At 33.8% G+C, this 7,209-nt stretch overlaps 1 protein-coding gene across 1 annotated transcript in view; it reads left to right on the forward strand.

The window, feature by feature from the left end:
- Positions 1 to 7,209, forward strand: part of LOC108968701 — a 172,707-nt gene that overhangs the window by 83,105 nt on the left and 82,393 nt on the right. Inside the window, exon 2 of the mRNA XM_018932876.1 lies at positions 3,735 to 3,934. The gene's annotated coding sequence lies outside the window, so the exon portion shown is untranslated. The remainder of the gene's footprint in view (positions 1 to 3,734; positions 3,935 to 7,209) is intronic.

The raw sequence follows: 7,209 nt of genomic DNA on the forward strand, positions 1-7,209 counted from the left end.
TATTATATAAATTATTTTTCATTATTTTTGAATAACCAAATGCATTGGCATGACGCTGATTAAGTTGTCCGAGTTTATTTGGGCAACTAGGTGTTCTACTTTAGCGCTTTCTCTTTGCCATCGCTCACGTTCAAAGAAAGTCTGTTTAGCATCGTCTTCTGTCGCATCGTTTTATAGGCATGACGGCACTTCGACTTTTCGCATTCTGAGTAGTTGCTTTCTTAAATAAGCGTGACCGGATAACAGCCGAGTTGTGTAAAAGTAAAAGTTTCTTCGAATTTATAGAAAAGTTTGGGACTTTTATTAGTCTGGTCGTCCATCTAACGTAACTCTGATTCTTCCATCTTCATTGCCATGCCAGTATCGTGTCTTTTTTTATTCGTTCAATTGCGCTCTCGTTATTTTAGAATTTTTTCTTTAGGTTCAACAGCGTTTTCCTTACATATGCCAGAGGCATTGGGACATTAGCGCTTATAACAAATATTGCATCGCCTGATACTATTCGGTAAGCTGATGCACTTTGGCCACGACCTTACGTCGTTTTTTCTTTTTAAACATATCAGCCCAGACCTCAGCTCCATATAATAGGACGCTGATTATTGTTGACATTAGGAGCTTTCTCTTTCCTTGGCTGGAGTCCACTATGTTCGAAAGCATCGATGAAACAACTAAAAGCATAAACTTTGCACAAAAAGTTCTTATAACTATGGCACCTTAAGATCAAGAATTGTCCAAATCGAGCCAAAACTATTCTTAATATATGGATCCAGCATTTATAGTTGACTTTTTAACCAAAATATCGGTTAAAGAGTGTGAGATTTCTTTTTTAATAGTAGTGGGTCTGTGTGCTACGAATGTGTGGAATCGAATCAATACGTCCCTTAACCCCTAAATACCTCTGAAAAATTTTGCATTTTTCGAACCCTTCAACTTGTAGTGAGGATCTGAATTTACTAACCTTTTATTTGCACCTGTTTTTTTTTAATATTTGCGGAAGTAGCTTTCAAGTTTTCTGTTTAGTTACCTACTGCCCTAGATCTAGTTTCAGCCATAAATATTGCACTTTTGAATGTAGGACACGTTTATATTCTCGAGTACTACGAGTATATTTATATATATCATATTATTTAAGTACACACAATATAAGCATCATGAACCTACGTGCGTCTACGTGGATTATTCGGGATTATGTCAGCTCGTACAAGACGCAAAGTGGCACTTTGACAGTAATTCCTTTGTATATATAAAAGTGTATGTGTGTATGTGTAATTCTGCAACATACTCAAAAATCCAACCACAGCAGCGTATATACATATAGTATAGATATTCTCAACCATAAGTTTACATTTACATAATATGCACACGTACTTTTACACTTTTATTTAACAATTTCTATGCTACATACTTCATATAATCTCTATATAATTTTCATGTATGTATGTATGCTTGTTTGTATATATTTTTTCCAACTCTGTCGCAATATTTTCACCGTTGAGCCACAACGCATTAAGTCTGTCTATTTTAATATTAGACACATTGTTATTTGTATACTTGTAGGCGCATAAATGGGCATTAAATCTTTCGCTTTACTTTGCAAACACTTGACAGCTGACAACTGACGCTTAGCTACTTACTACAGCCATAAACGGAAGTTGAGGAATTTCATATATGAAATTATAGCTTTAAACGTCAGCAAGTGCTGCATATCTTTAGGCGCTGTATAATAAAAAAAGGGTTTCGGCAGTTTTGCATATGTGAAACACATACTTTGCTTGACAGCGCTGTTTTTAAATGTGACACTGATTGCCTTTTATAATATCAAGTGTTAAGTTATAGCTTTTTGTGGTTTCGAAAGCACTCATCAAGGTATGATTTCAGGGCTTAAATATACAGTTTAGGAATGTTTATTATTTTCACCTTAGAAAGTTGATGTTACTAGCCGCATTTAGTTGTTTATTTTTTGCACCGTTAACCCTAGATGTAGGGCTGTAGGCTAAGCAAAAACGATGTAATACAAACCACTCATATTATAAAAAAATTTTGAGCTTTGTTTATCAAATTGTTATATCTGACAGCGCAAGCTTAAAATTTTATGATGTTTATTATATACATAATTTCGATTTTTTTTATGATACGTTGTTTTACGTCTCTGGAGACGGATATGTAAAGAGGTACTAAAAATTATTCAAATTGGTTAAATACAACCAATTATTCAGATATGAAGAATGGTCTTATAACTTCGTTAATTGAAAAGCTTACGACGTAAAATTGTTTGAAGCTGAAAACATAATATTTTTTGTAACTTGCTTTATTATTATATCCACAAGGAAAATATCAAAAATTATTCCAATCGGTTGACTATAAATTATAGTTGCCATACAACCGATTATCCAAATATGCAAAATTGTGCTTTAACTTGCTAAATTTTAGAGGTAAAACCATGCAATTTCTTGAGTTATTATCTTTTTATATGATAACGTTGACAACCAAAGCCATTGAAAACGATTGGCTATAACATATAGCTGCCGAACAACTGATTGTTTAGATATAATATTTTTTGCCAGAAATACAGCACTTAATAAGCCAAGCAATACAAAATTTCGCGAAATATTTACTTAACACACATACAATGTGGTGTTAAAAGTCAGCAAGATTAAGCAACTACAACAAATTGCTTACATATTATAGAACAGTACTTTCAGTAACGGCGCGCCTAAAAGTATGCTACAAAAATTGCGTACAATGAGAAATTTTCATTCCGAAACTATATTTTACTATTATCAATACTTTTTTTTATCAATATTCAAATAGAAAGTATTTTGGTTGAGGCAACTAAAAGTATGCTACAAGAATAATTTAATTTTAAAAAATTAAAATGATTTCTTAATTTTCATTCAGCAACTATCTCTTACTATAATTTCAATATTTTCAATGGTTCAATAATCAATAGACAAGTTGTTTCAGTAGCGTCGCTCAAAAGTATGCAACAACTTTTTTTTTAATTTTTATTCAGAAACTATTTCTTTTACTATAATTTTTTGTTCAATATTGTTTTTTCAATTATTTAATCCAACATTTTTTCAAACTTTTCAATTACATAATAATTTTCAATTCAATAGAGCAGTTTTTGTCGAGGCGCTCAAAAGTATGCTAAAAAAATTGCATAATTTCTAAATTTTCAATCAGCAACTATCTCTCACTATAATTTCAATATTTTCAATGGTTCAATATTCAATAGACAAGTTGTTTCAGTAGTGTCGCTCAAAAGTATGCAACAACTTTTTTTCATTAATTTTCATTCAGAAACTATATTTTGCTATGATTTAAAGATTTTTTGTTCACTAACTTGTTTCTGCAATTACTTAATACTATATTTTTTCAAACTTTTCAATTACAAATAGTTTTCAATGCAATAGAAAAGTATTTTCAGTATCGCCGCTCAAAAGTATGCTACAAAAATAGCATTATTTCTCACTTTTCACTCAGAAACTATTTTTTTATTGTTTCAATATTTTTTTTTTCAATATTTTTCTTCGGCAATTATTTAATCTAATACTTTTTCAAACTTTTTAATTACATAATAATTAATTTTCTCGACAATTCAATTACTCATCGAAAGATAATTACATTTTCCTTAGCAAATGAAAACTAAACAAAGCGAATTTAATCACAACATTCTAAGCGATTTGCTATGCATGCATTTTCATTTTCATCTTTCTATGAATTCATTACAGCTTGCAGCTAAACGCGCGCGATTGCAATTCGAAAGTAAAAGAAATCCAACAGCTGTGGGAAAATCAGCGCAACGAATTCATATCAAACTTTGAACAGACTATTTAGGGTAGCAAAAAGCAGCGAAGGAGTGCGCAGCAAAGCAGCGGAAAAATACGGATAAAACAACAATAACACACAGCAGCAAAAACAGCAGTTGCAGGTGAGTACCAAGCATAACCGCTATAAAATGCAAGAACAAAAAGTAGTAATAATATGGTATGGCAACTTCATGCAAGTCCGATATTTTTCAAACTTTCTTTCTGGGTTTATGCTGCTACTGATTGTATATGCAATCTTTTCGATTTGCGATATTTCTTGCAATTTTAATACACTTAGAGTGTTGCCAAAGGCAATAAAAATGCAAGCAACGCTTGGCTGGACCAAATGCCACTTGTGTGTATGTGTGTGTGTAGTGGTGAACAGTAATAACTAAGCAGCTGCAGCAGAAATTATGCAGCAACGAAAAGGTTATAGGGCACAAATACACGCAAACTCACACAAACACACACATACATACATATAAAAGGGCATACAAAGTAAACGCGCACAAACTTGCAATGTGCAGCGGGAAAAATTGTAAAAAATAAAAACCGCGCTTTAAAGCAGCAAATGAATGACTGCGCCAACAAATTATGTCGAGCAATATAAAATAAAGCATATTTTTAGGTGCAGCTGCAGCTGCCACCAGACTTATGCTGGCAGCATGGCCAAATGATTGCGAGCTGGCAAGCGCCTACGTACTTACATACACATAGAAATACTAAATTTGAAATACGCTCAAACATACGCTAAGAAATGTTATATACATATATACATCTGCGCATATATGCATGTGTTTACATACATATTCACATGTCTTTGCCTTATTCTAGCTTCGTTTAGTTTAGTTAGCAATAAACCAATATTGGCCATGCATTGCATGTCAGCATTAGCCATTTTCGTTACGTGTGTGTTCGCCGAATTTGGCTTGCAACCAGCTAAATGTCGCTGAAATATATGAAAAATATGGCAGCATCAACTAATGTAAAATGCAAGCGCAGCTCAGCTGTGCTGCTGTGGCAGAATTATTGCCAACAAAGCGCGCATAAAATATGTGACGACAAAAATTGTTCATATATTTTTTAATAAATATTTACCGTTAATACTTTTCCATGCAACATACGGCTTTTATGGGACTTAATTTTTTTAATATTTTTGTTTTTGTTTTTAAATGCATTTTTGCTGTTTTTATATTTTTTTTGAAAGCTTTATTTCCAAACCTTTTGAGATTTAGTATTGATTTAGTTCAGTCTTTTATATGCATAAAACTATGTTTTAATATACTATTATCAGCAAAAAGTAGTAAGACCTTGTTCATAATATTAAAATTCTTATGTTATTCTAAAAAAAAAATCCACGTCGTCTTCCTCAAAGTATTCCCCTTTGATCCTGTTCAAGTAATCCTCCATAATACACCTGTGTCAAACATTTTTTCAATCCTCGAAATAGTTGTTAAAATAAATTTGCCGTAATAGTCTTCAACGCGCGTAGCGTCTCACGTTTAATGTCTTCAATTAACTCAAAAAAAGTTTTTTGAATTTGAGAAGTCGCAAGGAGCTAAATGAGGCCAACACGGTCGTTGCAGCACGATATTGGCTGACAATTTGGGAAAAACTCACGAATTATCAATACAGTACGCGACGGTGTATTATCTTGGTGCAAAGACCAAGAATTTTCGACCCATATTCGGGCCTCTTTCTGCAAATAGCTTCGCGCAAACGACGCATAGAACTCAAATACTATTCTTTCTTGACAGTTTGGCTCATTGGAAGGAATTTAGAGTGCACCACAACTCAATAATCAAAAAAAACTCTCAACATGACATCGAGTTTTGACCTGCTTTAACGTGGTTTTTTCGGCCTCGGCTCACCTATGCCACGCTATTCGCCGGTTGAACATCTGTTCTGGGTATTAAGTATAGATCCAGCACTCATCGCTAGTGTTAATACGTTACGTGACATCCTGGTAGTGGGAAAGCCTTGTTTCATAAACATTAACGTCGCGCTGTTTTCCAAATAAATTGTTAAATTTTATTGAAGTGTTTATTATCAGTTGATGTTTGTGGTCGTCCTGAATGTGGTTCGAAATCAAGAGCAGGGTCTTTGAAAGCGTTGAGGAATCTTCATCGCTCATATCTAGCGGCCCTTGCTCAGGTTGGTATATTCAACCAGAGGTAAACATGCCCAACCTTGCCTATTTCGGCCTTATATAACTGGAACGATCGCGCGTCATCATAATTTGGCTCCGGTACCAACCGACATCCGTGAATAACGGCGGCTGACCTGGCTTGCTAAATAGCACTTCTAATGCCATATTTGTCAGAGCAGCTTGCACCCATTTTCTTTGTGCTATAGTGATATTTCTTTCGATCCCTTTTGTTTTCGATGACTTAGCCTCTTCAAGCTTAATATTAAGCAGCACTGCTTTTGCGCAATCAATGGATTCATCAAGCTATATTGCACTCTCTTCATAGGTTCCACAACGCTGCTCCACAAACCTTGCCTGCACAGTGTTATCGATCTTTAAAGTCGGTCATTCCTTGGTAGATGCACTACTAGCAACAACACTTTTGGCAGCTGCCTAGCCTCCCTGCTTAAGGGTCATATTTTGGTTGCATACTGTGACTCCGGTTGCCGCTTATATCTTAGCGTCAGCTCCCTGTCTTTGCGCTGGCTCTTTTTGAGCCTCCCAACATCGTGATACTGTGCTATATTACCAGTCGACATCCTCGGGAAGGGGTCAGCTGAGAATATTTAACATTTTCTTCTTTTGTAATGATGACTTGTAAGCCACAGTAACATTTTGAATGCCACTTTCCATTAATTAAAATATTTTTTTATTATTTTTTTATTTAAACTTGTAATATTCACATACTTTCAGGCATTTTATTATAAACATATTTTTTCGATGCGCTCAAATCCTTTTTTTACCGCATATTTTATTTATTTTTTAGTGAAGGGTATATTCTACAGTTTAGCGGTAATTTTAAAACTAAAATAGTTTTTAACAGTGTTTTGATATTGAGAGTATTTTGAACACAAGGAAAATACAACTTCTGTTTGATATTTTTTACTCGCTTGGATGTCAGGTCTTGATAATACAAAAATATGCTTATGAAATCGTGAAAAAGAATATTTGACAAAATATGTTGACGATATTTGCTATAAATATAAAGCAAAGCTATCAACGACGCAAACATTTTTTAGATCGGACTAATATGGTATATAGCTGCCATACAAACTGAACGATCAAAATAAAGTTCTTGTATGGAAAACTTTTTATTTTGACGAGATATTTTCACAAAATTTGGCACGAATTATTTTCCAAAAACGACGCGCAAAATATTTCAAGGAATTTTCCAAATCGGACCACTATATTATATAGCTGCCATACAAA

Source organism: Bactrocera latifrons, unplaced genomic scaffold, assembly GCF_001853355.1.
Source record: "Bactrocera latifrons isolate USDA-ARS-PBARC rearing strain unplaced genomic scaffold, ASM185335v1 scaffold_226, whole genome shotgun sequence".
Lineage (NCBI taxonomy): Eukaryota > Metazoa > Arthropoda > Insecta > Diptera > Tephritidae > Bactrocera > Bactrocera latifrons.